Source organism: Gossypium hirsutum, chromosome A01, assembly GCF_007990345.1.
Source record: "Gossypium hirsutum isolate 1008001.06 chromosome A01, Gossypium_hirsutum_v2.1, whole genome shotgun sequence".
In the NCBI taxonomy this organism is placed as follows: domain Eukaryota; kingdom Viridiplantae; phylum Streptophyta; class Magnoliopsida; order Malvales; family Malvaceae; genus Gossypium; species Gossypium hirsutum.
Window position 1 is genome coordinate 41719613 of NC_053424.1, and position 17081 is coordinate 41736693.

Sequence of the window (17081 nt, forward strand, 5' to 3'; positions counted from 1 at the left end):
TTACTTAACCACATAAATTCTCTCTCGTACTCGTTTACAGTCATGTAGCCTTATTTCAATTCTAAAAACTCTTTATGCTTTTGATCTAAAAATCATTGACTTATATACTTTTTTCAGAACTTGATCTGAAAAAACTCCTAGGTGACTCTCTCTCTCTCAGCACTGTAGATATTAATGTATTCCACCACTGGTATGCAGTGTCTCTCAAAAGGAATATAGCACACTTTAAACATTTAGCTCGTGTGCCGGAAAGTTCATCAAACACTCAAATCGTATTTTCAAGCCAACACTCAGCTCTCTTAGAATTATCATTAACATTAGCCCTGAACTCTTTAGCCCCATGCTTATGAATTTTATCTACTGACAGCTTGTTCAATCGTATAGGATCAATAACTTGAGGAACTACAGGATTGGTTGAGGATTCGGCGGGGATGGAGGTTGTTGAGCAACTAATTTGTCAGGACATATTGAGTGAACCACTTGTTCATCATCTGGAAAAGGCTTCTTTAACCTCACCTCTATGACTACTCGACACGGGTCTAGATTTAGAAGGCACTATCCCTTGAGCAGGAGCTACAGCATGGTACTTGATATTCACGATAGGTTTTAAAAATTTATAATTAATCATTCTTGAAACTAACTATTATCATAATGAAGGCAAGTGTACCTATCGAACAGTAGTATAGCTTTAACAAGACCGGGTTGTCGAACCCAAAGGAGCCAAGAGTAGTAATAATTACTTTCTTTTTGTTATTTAGCCTAAACGTTAAGGGATTTGTTTATCTAAACTAATTAACTAAACTAAGAGTGCACATAGAGAAATTGGGGAACATCTTTTGGAAAAATTCGATTGGTTAAGACAATACCCAAGGAAAAATCCACCTAGACCTCACTTATTATTTGACTCTGAATCAGACGATTTATTCATTTGACTTGACCCGTAGAAATTCCTAAGTTATATTATTATCTCTCTCGAGACTAATAGCGTCTAACCCTAGGTTGATTAATTGAAATCTCTTTCTAATTAATGCACTAGTGTTGCATTCACTAGATCTATGGATCCCCTTATTAGGTTTTACCCTAATCCGGTAAAATCTTATCACCCTATCTCTAGGTGTGCAATCAACTCCACTTAATTATGACAAATTTACTCTTAGACAGGGTCTAATCCTCCTCTGAATAAGAGCATTAACTTGAATCAATATCCTAGAATATTAAAACAAAAATTAAGAACACATAATTAAGAACAAGTCAAATATTTATCATACAATTCAGATAATAATAACAAGATCTGTCTTAGGTTTCATTCTCCTTAGGTATTTAGGGGGTTTAGTTCATACTTATGAAAGAAAACATCTCACAAGAATAAAGATAACAAAACATAAAGAAAACCCAAAACCCCTAAATGGAAATTGAAGGGAGATCTTCAGTTTTGACGATGAATCCAGCTTCTGAGATGGATCAATCGGCTTCCCTTGAGTAATTCCATGCCTCCTACTCCCTCCTCGTTCTAAATGCCTCCTCAGTGTTTAAATAGGCTTTAGAATGCCTAAGAGCCCTCAAAAGTGGCCTTTTCCTAATAGGGCTATGCTTGGGCTCGACAGGGACACGCTTGTGTGCGATTACTCCAGCCCGTGGTCAAGGCTGTTAAATAGGCATGGACGTGTAGTCTACCTATGTAAGTCGTGCTTCGATCCTGCCAAATAGCCCCGCCCGTGTGACACGCCCGTGTGAGGAAGTCCAGGCCGTGTTGATTTCCCATGTGGGTCTATTTTCTTCGTTTTGGCCCGTTTCTCGCTCTTTGTACTCTCCTATGCTCACCTAAGTATAAAACATGAAATTAAAGGATTAGGAGCATCGAATTCTCCAAATCTAAGGAGAAACCATCCATAAATGTGCTAAGCATGGGATAAAAATATGTATAAATTATAGTTTATCAAATACCCCCACACTTAAGCGTTTGCTTACCCTCAAGCAAAATCCTCAACTCACGATCAAAATAAATTCTTCTAAATTTATAATACCTATCAATGATATCTCAAAATAATCCATAAGTAACCATACATTGAAAATTCAACTAAAAGTACATCAAAGTTTCAAACATTCCAAGTTGAGCATTTTATCATGAAAACATAGGTGTTCCCCCTCATCTAAGTAATCACATTTAATCAAAATATCACAAGTTTAACATTCTCACTAAAGATTCACTCAAATCACTCGAGGTGTTTAAGGACATCAAATAAAGCACTCATTAGTCAATATGAAAAGTTATTACCATAGGCTTGCATGAAAATCAAATCTCCACCACTAGATATTGAGATGATACATCAATCAAAAAGGTCTTTAGAAGGTTGTAACGTGGCTTTGGTTAGGGGGTGTGGTCACAAGCTGAAAGAAAAGGTTAGAATCGAGATTGAATTGAAGAAATCACCTAACTAGAAAAATAACTAATTATCAGTTGAATACAAGTGAGCTTCTTCTCAGAATATGGAATTAACACTCAACTCAAAAATGACGAATTACTACGATATGTATGTAAGTTTTTTTTAAGAACAAATCAAATAACATAGAACTTAATTGTTGCAATGAAGAATAAAACATAGCTAAGCAATTAGTTCAAATCAAATCTTGACAAAAAATAGGGATCAAATTAAGGGATTTCAACAATAATGGATTATGGGTTAATATTGAGGGTAAATCAATTGATGGTTTGTTAGGCTCAAAGGGGATCACTAAGGGTTAATTATGAAGGTCGGCATTTGTGGAGTGAGTGGGTTAAACCAAAGTTCCTTTATCATCTCGACATATCAAATCAAATGGCGTGGTCTTGACATGCATAATCAAGCAAATTCTAGAATAACAAATCAATACTGACGCACTCATAATAAAAGTTAGCATAAAAGAAATAAAATATGCTCTAAAGGCTCAAGATCTCACAAAAATTATGGCTTTTTGATGTTTAAACTTGTGGATTTCAACTCAAGATAATACCTAAACTTAGGGAAGCAACCTAAAAGTTTTTAATTCTTCAAAAATCAACTTATCATGCTTGATTCCCTAATGTCTTAAAGTTTAAACAATCAATGCATAAATGCCTATGTTTTAATTCAAGACATATCAATAAAAATCATAAATTAATTAAAATTCATTCTAATAGTGATATGAGTGATTCACGTGAGAATAAGACAAAATTTAGGGATTTCTAATGATGATATAAAAGACCCCCCACGCTTAAGATGTACATTGCCCTCAATGTATAAAGATACATATATTGAAAAATATAGATAAATAATCATAAGATAGGGAGAGAAGTGAAACTTCCTAAATGATGAATGAATTCCTTGAATTGGAGTTATGGAGAATAATCGACCAAGGCAATGATGAGAGTGGAGGAGGATACTCCGGTGGTGGTCATGTAGGACTTGGCAGTCATGGAGAACCTTTTATACTGGAGTTGCAAGTTCCTAAGTAATAGTAAGCTTCGGAGCTCCTTATAACTGTGATAGAATCAAGAACTTGTTAGAAAATATAAAAAAGCATAATTACTCGTAAAGAAATAGCCAAAAAAAATTATAAAATGTCAAGATAAAATAGTATTAAAATGAAAAGTAATTTCAAAAAATAAAGATAAAAATAAAATAAATAATAGGTGTTTATAAAGAAATTGGGGCACACGGCCGTGGGGCATGCCCGTACGTTTCTTGGTTTTCGAAATTGGGCGCATTGGTGTACACGGCCATGTTGCACGGTCGTGTCAATCTTTGTTCGCTTCTCCCACGCCCATGTATGAAGGCGTACGCCCGTGTTATTTTGACAGGCTCGACCACGGTCAGTGGGCACGGTCGTGTCGCACGCCCGTGTTAATTTGGCAGGATTGCCTACGACCATGTCGCACGGCCGTGGCAACTTATCGAATCCCGTGTTGGGGAAATGTTTTTGCTCTATTTTCACACGGCCGTATTGCACAGTTGTGTTGCCTCCCATGGTATGTGCACGGCCTACGGCACGCCCGTGTGCCTGGCCGTGTGGTTTTGGAAATCCTATGTTCACTAACTCAGTTAGTGAATTAAATGTTAAAGACTAAAATTTAAAGAAGTTGACACCGTTAGTGCTCGGGTTGCCTCCCGAGAAGCGCTTATTTATAGTCTAAGCTCGGCTTACCTTTCTGGTGCATGGTTATGGTGGTGCGAGGATTTTACACTCCTCATCCCTGCTATCAATTTTATCAACATAAGGTTTAAGATGAGTACTGTTTACCTTAAAAGTGCTGCATTTGGGATGAATTACCTCGACTGTACTATATGGGAAAATATTGAGTACCGTAAGAGGGATTTCTCCGTTAAGTTCAGAAGTGGCAATGCGAGGGTCTGATGCATCTAGCAGTACTTTGGATCCAACCTTAAGTTGATTTGGTGCGACATTGATCTCATCATGGCATGGTTTTGGTTTATCGTGTGTCCTCGGTTTATGTGTCCGCCATTCATCTAGTTCCTCGATTTGTAGCGTTCTTCATAGATAGGTCCTTTGTTGGTACTTGAACATGGCTCATGTAGGTTCTTTGAACTTATTTCCTGCAAAGTAGGTTGCACCACATGGTCAGTTTTAGTAGAATGATTTATACAACCACCTTCAATCTTTGATGTGTTACTCATATTACGAGCTTGAAGGGTGATTGTTTTGTCTCCCACATGACTGTGCTAACATCAATAATTGTTTTAGCGGTGGCTAAAAAGGGCCTCCCTAAAATTAAAGGAACGTTACTCTCCTCCTCTATGTCTAGAACAACGAAATCAACTGGGAATATAAATTTGTCAATTTTAACGAGTACATCTTCAATAATCCCCCTAGGAAATCTGATTGTTTTATCGGCTAATTGAATATTCATCCTAGTTTGCTTAGGTTTCCCAAAACCTAGTTTCTTAAACATTTTGTAAGGCATAACATTGATACTAGCCCCTAAATCAGCCAAAGCATTATTAGCATCTAGGCTACCAATTAGATAGGAATCGTAAAACTCCCTGGATCTTTTAATTTATTGGCCAGCTTATTCTGCAGTATGGTTGAGCAAACCGCATTTAGTTCTAGATGCGACGCCTCATCCAACTTCTGCTTATTTTTTAAAAGCTCCTTTAGGAATTTGACTGCGTTTGGCATCTGTGAAAGAGCTTCAATAAATGGAAGTTAATATGTAACTTCTTTAATAATTTAAGGAATTTACCAAATTGTTCGTCTGTGTGGTCTTTCCTTGTCGCATTGGGGTATGGTACATGAGGTTTGTACTCTTTACTTATCGATTTCTGGTCATTGTGGTCCACCTCACCTTTACCTTTATTTACCAAAATTTCTTGTTTCCATTCTGGTTTAGGTGCAACTAACCCTTCCTCATCTTGAATGGTAATTACATTGAGTTGTTCCCTTGGGTTAGGTTCAGTGTTACTCGGCAGGCTACCTTGTGGTCGTTCAGATATCAATTTAGCGAGCTGACCTATCTGTGTTTCAAGCCCTTGGATTGACGCTTGTTGATTTTTAAGTGCTGTTTTGGTATTCTGAAAATGAGTTTCTGACACCGAGATGAACTTTGTTAGCATCTCCTCAAGGTTCTGCTTTTTCTCTTGTTGGTAGGGCGGTTGTTGGAAGCTTGGAGGTGGTGGTCTCTGATTTCCTTGGCCTCCCCATGAGAAATTTGGGTGGTTCCTCCAACCTACATTGTAAGTATTACTATAAGGATTATTTTGAGATCGAGGATTATTACCCATGTAATTTAACTGCTCGTTCTCTATGTTGTGGCCATAGGGTGGGTATTCTGAATTGCTTGATCCACCTCCACTTGCTTCATACTGCATTATTGGGTGAACCTGTGAAGAACCCAGAAAACCGTCAATTTTTCTATTCAAAAGTTCTACCTGATTAGAGAGCATGGTGACTGAATCAACGTTAAAAACGCCGGCTGTTTTGTTGGCTTTGTCCTCATGACTTGCCACTAATAATTATTTAGTGACATCTCTTCTATAAATTCATAAGCATCCTCAGGTGTCTTATTATTGATAGTTCCACCAACGACTGCGTCGATCATCTGTTGATTTGAAGATTCAGGCCATTGTGAAACGTTTGAACCTGTAGCCAGAGTGGTAACCCATGGTCAGGGCACCTTCTCAACAGATCCTTGTATCTCTTCCATGCATCGTAGAGTGTTTCTAAATCCATCTACAAAAAAGAGGAGATATCATTACGTACTTTGGCTGTTTTAGCTGGCGAAAATTTTTTTAATAAAAACTTTTTGGTTTTTTGTTCCTAAGTAGTGATTGACCCTTGTGGTAACAAGTTCAACCATTGTTTAGTCGTATTCCTTAATGAAATGGGAAACAACCGAAGGCGAATGGCATCATCAGAATCGCCATTGATTTTTAAAGTGTCGCAAAACTCTAAGAAATTTTCCAAGTGAGCGTTGGGATCCTCGTCCTACAAACCATCAAACTGAACAAACTGTTGGATCATTTGAATGGTGTTAGGTTTTAGTTCGAAATTATTTGCAGCAACAGTAGGCCTATCTATGCTCGATTCAGTTCTTGTTGAAGAAGATTTAGCATAATCATACATAGTACGTGGAGCAGGATTCTGATTATCAACAATTGCAGCAGGTAGCGGATTTTCTTGGTTTTCAGCCATCTCTTCTGCTGTAGTTCAAGTATCGTCCTCTTGGTCTTCCTCTGTGTATCATAAGCTTCGCCTTATTTCTCTTCAGTTTCTGCGAACTATGAAATCGATCTCACTATCAAATAGTAATGGTCCCGACGGGTTTCTTCTAGTCATACACTATAAAAACCTACCAGGAACGAATAAAAGAAAATAAAAATTGAAATTTACCAATAAAGTAGAATGGCTAAAGTAATAAAAATCGAGTGTTCCTAATATCCTAGTTCCCCGAAAACAGTGCCAAAAACTTGGTATGTGATATTCGCGACAGGTTTTAAAAATTTATAATTATTCGTTCTTGAAACTAACTATTATCACGATTAAGGTAAGTGTACCTATCGAACAGTAGTATAGCTTTAGCAAGGCCGGATTGTCGAACCCAAAGGAACCAAGAGTACTAGTAATTACTTTCTTTTTATTATCTAGCCTAAAAATTAAGGGATTTGTTTATCTAAACTAATTAACTAAACTAAGAGTGCACAGAGAGAAATTGGGGAAAAGCTTTTGGGAAAATTCGATTGATTAAGACAATACCCAAGGAAAAATCCACCTAGACTTCACTTGTTATTTGACTCTGAATCAGATGATTTATTCATTTGACTTGACCCGTAGAAATCCCTAAGTTATATAATTATCTCTCTCGAGACTATTAAAGTCTAACCCTAGGTTGATTAATTGAAATCTCTTTTTCATTAATGCCCTAGTGTTGTATTAACTCGATCTATGGATCCCCTTATTAGGTTTCACCCTAATCCAGCAAAATCTTATCACCCTATCTCTAGACGTGCAATCAATTCCGCTTAATTACGACAAATTTACTCTTAGAAAGGGTTTATTCCTCCTATGAATAAGAGCATTAACTCGAATCAATATCCTAGAATATTAAAACAAAAATTAAGAACACATAATTAAGAACAAGTTAAATATTTATCATACAATTCAGATAATAATAACAAGATCTGGCTTAGGTTTCATTCCCCTTAGGTATTTAGGGGATTTAGTTCATACTTATGAAAGAAAACATCTCACAAGAATAAAGATAACAAAACATAAAGAAAACTCAAAACCCCTGAATGGAAATTGATGGGAGATCTTCAGTTTTGACGATGAATTCGGCTTCTGAGATGGATCAATCGGCTTCCCTTGAGTAACACCTTGCCTCCTACTCCCTCCCCGTTTTAAGTGCCTCCTCCGGTGTTTAAATAGGCTTTAGAATGCCTAAGAGCCCTCAAAAGTGGCATTTTCCGAATAGGGCTATGCTTGGGCTCAGCAGGGACACGCCCATGTGCGATTACTCCAGCCCTTTATCAAGGCTGTTGAATAGGCATGGGCATGTAGTCTACCCGTGTAAGTCATGCTTCAATCCTGCCAAATGGCCACGACCGTGTGACACGCCTGTGTGAGGAAGTCTAGGTCGTGTTGATTTCTCTTGTAAGTCCATTTTCTCCGTTTTCGGCCCGTTTCTCGCTCTTTGTACTCTCCTATGCTCTCCTAAGTATAAAACATAAAATTAAAGGATTAGGAGCATCGAATTCATCAAATCTAAGGAGAAACCATCAATAAATGTGCTAAGCATGGGATAAAAATATGTATAAATTACGGTTTATCACCGCATTACTCTCAACATCATCTGCTACAACTCTTTCGAGATCGATTACTATACGAAAGCATAGTTTGTAATGTCAGGATTCATTACACTATCATAGGTTATATATGGCATTATAGCTAGACTCTCTCACACGTTACATTAGTCCTAGAATCGACTAAACCATAGCTCTAATACTAATAATGTAAAACCCCTCACCCATATTCAACACCGGAATAGGGTTACGAGGCATTATCGAACTTACAATACTTATAAACATACTTTTCTCATACATTCAATCATTTCATACAATTATCATTAATCTCAATCAAATTGCCCCTATTACGAGCCTACGAGGCCCTAAACATGCTTTAGGAGTGGTTTGGGACTAAACCGATAACTTATGAAACTATCATGAAACTTTGAAAATTTTCTCAAAACAGAGGACATACGCCCGTATGGCCAAGCCATGTGTCTCACACAGCCACCAGACACGCCTGTGTCACAGGCCGTGTGGACATTCGAAATGGGAGCACATAGCCATGTCCTAACTCGTGCCCATCCTCAGGTAACTCTCTAACTTGGGTCACACGGCCAACACACACGCCCATATGGCTAGCCCATGTGCCCTAAAAATTGTCATACACGCTTGTGTGTCAAGCTGTATACTAGGCCGTGTCAAACCTGTAGGTTATACTGACTTATGCCACACGGCCAAGTCACACGCCCGTCTGTGAGGCTGTGGAGCATAATGACTTTTTTTCAAATTCAACACCAGAGGACACACGACCATGTAACATAATCGTGTACCACACACAGCTGAGACACACGCTCGTGTCTCTGCCCATGTGGACAAAAATAGGCTATTTACCAAGCCATTTTTGCCACCCATTTTTCACATAACTAAACAAGCTTAATTAGTACCATTTTAAGACACAAATATGTAGCTAAAAGTCATTAACCAATACACAATCAAACTATATCCATTTCAACCAATTAAATACTCAATTTCAATGCCATTTACCTATTCAAATACCTATCAACTCAACTTGCTTTACTATACATAATTCACATATATAATTCATTTAGTTAAACCATTCCAAACATGTATTTTTAATTCAACTCATTTACTCAATATAAGTCAATTACCTAACTCAAAACAAAGCCATTTACACATCTTTATACATTAACAAATTCATCATCACAAGCCAACTCAAATGGCCTAAATACATGTTCATCAAACATACCCAAAATTACTCAAGCCTATACATGCCATATACCATACATATATAACTTCAAAATTACAAAAATAGATGTTCGATAATGCGATGAAGTCTCTGACAATCCACGAATCTGAGTTAGCTTCATAAAACTACAAAACATTGAAAATTAAATAAAGCAAGCTATAAAATTTTAATTATGTTATCCATTTCGTATGTAAATATGAAATAATTACAACATTCATTAACATTTCAAAATGGATAACATAATTAAAATTTAAAGCATCAAACAATGAGCTAACATAAAGTTTATCCATATCATTACTCATAAGTTCTCAACTTCTTCTAACTCATTATTTGAATTAGTTTTCTGTACATACCTGTACCGATACTTATCTATTTCTCAACAATTCTCTTATCAAACCACACCGGCTTATAAATGCTTACGACACAAATACTTCGATATTCTGATGCCATAGTCCAACTATGGTCCTACACATACATATCCAAGGCCTTGTCGTGGTCTTACATTCACATGCCATAACCCGGTTATGGTCTTATTATCCTATTGTCATGGCCCAGCTATGGTCTTATTCAGCAACTTGTTTACTTAAACTATACATTAAATTTAATATCTCTACAATTATCTATTGGAATAAATACTATCTCAATTTCGTCCATCAAATAAATAGATACACATTTAAGTTCAATTATACGAACTTAACTCGTGTACGGATATGACGAAACGAACCGACTATTCAATTACTTTGCTTTTTCCCCGATCTAAGTCCAAATTCCTCTTTCCTTAATCTATAAGTAATCAAAATCAATTTATTTATTCTTTTATTTATTCAATTCAATCCAAAACACACATTAGGGCTATTTTACACATTTCCCCTAAACTTTTATATTTTTACAATTTAGTCCTTATCATATAAAATTGCAAATTCATGCAATTTAGTACGAACCCATGCTTAGCCGAATTTAATACATGCTACTAGCAGCCCTTATTTTCAATTTATTCACAATTTTAACCACCACATTTCACATTTTCTCAATTTAACCCCTTTTTGACATTTTTGTCAAAAAACACTTTATTAAAGCTATTAATCTAACATTAAAACTTCCAAATATATCATAAATCATCAAATTTCTCAAGCATTCAACAATGGCAACATGATAAATCTTTAACAGTTTCAAAAATTAAGGTACGGGCTAGCTAGAATACGAAGCAATGATCTCAAAAACGTAGAAATCATTAAAAACGGGACAAAACACATACCTAATTGCTTGAATTTAACATAGCCGAATGAAGAACCTAGTTTCTTATTTTTCATCTTTAATTTCGGTTCAAACATGATAATGCAAGCCTTTAATTTAGTTTGTGTTTTATTTATTTTACATTAATTAATCAAATTACCATTTTAACCTTAATAACCTTTAATAACTACACCAAATACCACTTCACTATCATCCAGTAACTCTAAAATGGGTTAATTTCCATTTAAGGACCTTTAATTTAAGGTTCTATAGCTATTAGACACCTTTTCCTGTTAGAACTCAAGTTTTACGCTTTACGCGATTTAGTCCTTTTTACCAAATTGAGCAATTAAACGATAAAATTTCTTAACAAAATTTTCACACCAACATGATATCATACTGTAAACATTAAAATAATAATAAAATAATTATTTTGACTTCAGATTTGTGGTTCCAAAACCACAGTTCTGATTTGACCAAAAATAGGTTGTTACATAATCGGTAAAATTTTCTTATCAAAATTTTCACATGACATTTCTATCATTTTACGAACCATAAAATAAAATTAATAATAAATTTTATTTTTTGGCTCAAATTTGTGGTCTCGAAACCACTATTTTGATTTCACCGAAATTGGGCTATTACAATATTCATGTTATTTAAATGTATGTTACTATGTTAATTATAATGTAACTTGATGATGTATGAATAAACCAATGCATTGACAGTTATCAAGTCCCTATTAAACCTTAAGAATTTTTAGGATACAAATGACATGCCTTTAGGAATTTCATGTTTCGGGTGCTAGTCTTAAATGTCCTACCAATGGCTGAGGTCCTGAATTTGTTGCGGATACTCCACAACTCGTGTAAGTAGCATCATGTAGCTTATATTTCCACCCACAGCTTGTGTGAGCAATGATGTAAAGGAAAGGTTACGATTATATGTTTAAGCACACTTTGTGTGAGCTTTCCCCAATATCAAATGATATTCTAGATGGTTCAATGGGCAAGAAAAGAGATTGAGATGGTAAGTTTCCAAATGGAATTATATATATGCTCATGGAAAGGATGAATGAATAAATGATGTATTTTTTTATGGAAATGACTTATCATATGTATAATTCAAATGAGTTATGTATAATCGCACTAACTTGTCTATTGATGATGATGCATAGACTTGTGCCAAGTTTGTGGTTTGGGTTACATTATGCTTATACTTATTGTTATGTAAATGAAATGGTAAGTTATGTTTATTTTCTACGAACTTATTAAGCATTATTTGCTTATGTAGTTTCTTTACTATGTTTTATAGATTATCGGAAGCTAAATCGGTTTGGAACCTCGCTAGAGATCTATCACACTATCTAGCATAAATATCAGTAGTTTTTGATGTTTTGGCCAAATTTATAATGCCATGTATAGGTGTACTTATAATGGTGTTTAGTTGAATGCTTAGTTGATGATTTTTTATGTATAAGTTATGTAAGTTAACTTGGTTGGTACATTTGATGCCTTGCTAGTTTGTGTCATTGTGGCTATATTATGTTTCAAGTTTCGAATGGCTCAAATGGCATGTCTTGTGATGGAATAGTAATGGTCAAATTGTGGCATGTTCGATAAATTTTGAAGAATGTTTTGAGGTGCCTTTGAATGGCATATTGGTTAGTTGAAATGAGACTTTTGGAATGACAAATATATGCATGTTTAGGTATGGTTTGATGCCTTGTTGTGTGCACAATTTGGTCAAATTGTTATGCATGAAATGGTATAGGTAATGGCTTGTTTTTAGGCAAATTTATGTCTACATAGCCTGAGACACGGGTGTGTGACTCAGAAGTGTGAGGCACATGGCCTAGCGACACAGCTATGTGTCATCTAATGGTACCTTTGTATGCAAGCCAGTGAGTTACACGACCTAGCACATGGCCTGGCACACAACTGTGTGACCCTACTTAGAGAGTTACACGAGTGAGTACACGGGCTGAGACATGGTTGTGTGTCCCTAGTTTGAAGGTTACACGACCTGAGACCCTTCCTTATCGATTTCCCTCTTGGAAAATATCCCTTCCCAACCTTGGGCAGCAGCATTCAAGTGCTTGTAGAAGCCTCAGTTCAACAAGAACGAGCAGAGAAGAAGGGACGAAGCAAACTAGTCAGACTTCAGAGAAACACTGGATTTGATTCTAGTTTCCTATCCTTTAACTTTTATTGTTGTTTTTATGAACATGTCTAAGAATATTTGTTATGTTTTTATTCTTAATTTAATTAACATGGCTTAAATTTAAATCGTGTTAGGTTGATTGCATTTTGTCCACTTAAGTTATTCAAATTATGTTTGTGTTGTTATAGGTCTTGGTAAATTGTTTGATTAAGTAAAACCATGATTATATTATTCTTGCATTACAATTGTGGGGTAACTAATGAATTAATTATTAATCGTGTTGAAATTGTAATCAATTGACACAATACTTAATTAGTGCAGTTTTAATCTTTTAAGGTAGCTGAGGGTTAAATTGGTGATAGTATTAAACAGTAAATTAGCCTTGCATAACTTGCAAGATTATTATGATTAAACTGTTTCAATGTAGGAATATACTGTTACCTCACTTAATCTTTTACTTGCTTTTTTAAATTGATTAATTGTTTGAATTGAAATTAGTTAATTTAGTAAGTTTGTATGTGCTATAGTGAACAAATTACCAAGTTGTTGTGAATTTATTCATAACAACATGAACATTGTTTTAGTAATATTAAGTTAAGAAATGTAATTAATTTGACACAATTATGTCATCTTGATTAAAATCATCTTTTGAAATCGTGCATTTGAACTTTTATTTTTATTTTATTTTATTTTAATTAGTTAAATTGTAGTTTTTAATCACTTCCTCAAAATCAACATATTTTTCTTCACCAAAGTGTTTTTAATTGCATTCATAAATAATTCTTTTCATAGTCCCTATGGGTACGATAACTCGCCATTTACTTGTCACTTTATCACTTGTTGCGATTGTGTACACTTGCACATTTCCATCGTTCTAAGTTTTTGGCACCGTTGTCGGGGACTATTTTAAAAGACATTATTTGTGAAATTGTTAATTTTTCATTTTGGTCTATTTTTTCTGTTAAATTTTAATTCTATTTTTTTGCTTGTTTTAGGTGTTTATGAGTATTGATTAAATTATTGACTTACTCCCCATAAACCCTGAGATTGAAAGAACTTTCAAAAAAAGGAGAAGACAAGTGAACTAAAGAAGGACCAAAGAGATGAATTTTGAAAATCAAAATCAAAATCTAGGGGGAACATTCACTTATAATACTTATAATCCGATCATTTTTGTCGATGATAGAAACTGTGCCATTAAAAAATATGCCATTCTCTATTCAATGAGCTAAATTCGAGTATTAAGAGACCCGAAATCGAGCCACAAAAATTCAAGCTGAAGCTGGCCATGTTCCAAATGTTGCAAAATATAGGTCAATTTAGTGGGATTCCTACTAAAGATCCACATTTTCATCTTTAGCTATTCATGGAAGTGAGTGACTTATTTAAACTTGTTGGGGTGACTGAGGATGCCTTGAGACTGAGATTATTTTCATACTTCTTAAAAGATAGAGAACAAGTGTGGTTGAACTCCCTACTGTCCGATTCCATAACTACATGGCAAGAGTTGGTTGAACGTTTCTTAATGAAATATTTACCTCTATCTTTAACCTCCAAGATTCGAAATGAAACCACTTCATATGAGGCATGGGAGCAGTTCAAGGAGTTTTTATGAAAGTTCCCTCATCACGATATTCCTTAGTGCGTTCAAATGGAGACTTTCTATATTGGTTTCAAGGTTCATACTAGAATGGTAGTGGATGCTTCGACAAATGGAGCCCTTCTTTCTAAGTCTTTTAACAATGCTTACAAGGTTATTGAAAGAATTGCTAGTGATAAGTCGTAATTTATACATATTTTTATCCCATTCTTAGTACATTTTTGGATGAATTATCATTAGATTTGTGAAATTTGATGCTCCTAATCTTTTAATTTCATGTTTTATACTTAAGTGAGCATAGAAGAGTAAAAAGAGCGGGAAACGGGCCAAAAACGGAGAAAATGGGTCAACGTGGGAAATCAACACGGCTTGGACTTCCTCAAACGGGTAGACCACACGCCCGTGTCTATTTAACAGACTTTAACACGGCCTAAGCCACCCCATATGGGTGCGCCACACGAGCGTGTCCCTATCGAGCCCAAGTCTAGTTCTATTCGGAAAAGGGCTAATTTTTAGGGTTTTGAAGCATTCTAAAGTCTATATAAACACCCTAGAAGAATAGCTAAAGGGGGGAGGCACCTAGAGGTGAACACACAGAGTAGGAGGCAAGGAATTACTCGAAGAAAGTCGATTGATCCATCTCAGAAGCCGGATTCTCCTTCAAGACTAAGATTTCCCTTCAATTTCCTTCAGGGGTTTTTGGGTTTTCTTCATGTTTTGTTATCATTATGTTTTCTTTTACACATATGAACTAAATCCCCTAAATACCTAAGGGGGATGAAACCTAAGACGGATCTTGTTACTATTTTTTGAATTATATGATAAATACTTGATTTGTTCTTAATTATGTGTTCTTAATTATTGCTTTAATATTCCAGGATATTGATTCAAGTGTTGATGTGCTTATTTAGAGGAGCAAAAGTCCCTATCTAAGAGTAGATCTAGCATAATTGAGCGGAGTTGATTGCAACCCTAGACATAGGGCGACATAAATCTGTAGGATTACGGTCAAACCTAATAAGGGAATTCATAGATCGAGTTAATGCAACACTAAGGGTTTTAATTAGAAAGAGATTTCAATTAATCAACCTAGGGTTAGACGTTGTTAGTCTTGAGAGATATAATAATATAAATTAAGGATTCCTACAGATCGAGTCAAGTGAATAAATCATCTAATTCAGAGTCAAATAACAAGTGGATTCTAGGTGGATTCTTCCTTGGGTATTGTCCAAATCAATCAGTTTTCCCGAAAGTATTTCCCCAATTTATTTTCTATGCATTCTTAGTTTAGTTAATTAGTTTAGTTAAAGCAAATCCCCTTATTTTTAGGCTAGATAATAAAAAGAAGGTTAATACTAGTACTTTTAGTTCCTGTGGGTTCGACATTCTGATCTTGCTATAAGCTATACTACTGTTCGATAGGTACGCTTGCCTTTATCGTGATAATAGTTAGCCTTCAAGTACGATCAATCATAAATATAAAACTTATCACGCTACATCAGCCAGCAATAACTATCAGTGGCAAACCAACAAAGCATCCTCAAAAAGACGAGTAGTAGGAGTTAATAAAAGCAGACACACTTACTTCTTTGGCAACCAAGGTATCCACTGTAACACCCCCTTACCCGAGACCATCGCCAGAGTCGAGCACGAGGCGTTAACAGACTTAAATTATCACTTAAACAATTTCAAACAATTTATCTCACCTTTCGTAATAAAGTGCCCATCTGCATCATAATCACTAAAAAATCATATCTCGAGTTATGAAACTCAAAATTAAAATCCGTAAATTTTCCCTGAAACTAGACTCATATATCTATTTACTAATTTTTTTTCCAGAATTTTTGGTTGGGCCAATTAGTACATTTTATTAGTTAAAGTTTCCCCTATTTCAGTGTTTGACTGCTCTGACCTATGTTCACTACAAATCATTTTTCTCTCTGTACAAAATTCAGATGACTATTTTGTTTGTTTCTTAAAATTAGACTCAATAAAGAATCTATATATATAAAGTATGACTCCTAATTATTTTTTTTACAATTTTTAGTGAATTTCTACAGTCAGAATAGGGGATTCAGAAATCACTCTGGCCCAAATTTCTCATAAAATAAAACTCATTTACCTGTTTTGTTTCTTCCATATTAAAATAGACTCAACAACATTCAATTTAATATTTTATTCATTATCTAAATCTATCTTTACTATTTTTAGTTATTTTTCAAACTCACATCATTGTTGTTGTATGATACTGTTTATAGCAAATTTCACCTTTTTATGAATTTTCACGGATTAGATAGCACATTAAGTATACATAACACGAAATAACATTTCCTTACCACCCAGTAGCCATATCATAAGATCATATACACAAAATGATTATAATGCTATACATGCCATTCTCAAAATATACAAGCCACTATACCAAAATGGTCCACGGATAGTGTGAGCGAGCCTCTAACCGTTCCCAATTTCCGAGCTGGCTTGTCAAAACTACAAAGAATGGAAAGGAGGGAGTAAGCAAAAATGCTTAGTAAGTTCACATGTAAATAGCAAGTAACAT

General features: G+C 35.2%; 1 pseudogene; it reads right to left on the reverse strand.

Annotated features, from left to right (window-relative positions):
• Window positions 1–14477: 14477 nt before the first annotated feature.
• On the reverse strand, window positions 14478–14556 carry LOC121206361 (uncharacterized; annotated as a pseudogene).
• Window positions 14557–17081: the final 2525 nt, after the last annotated feature.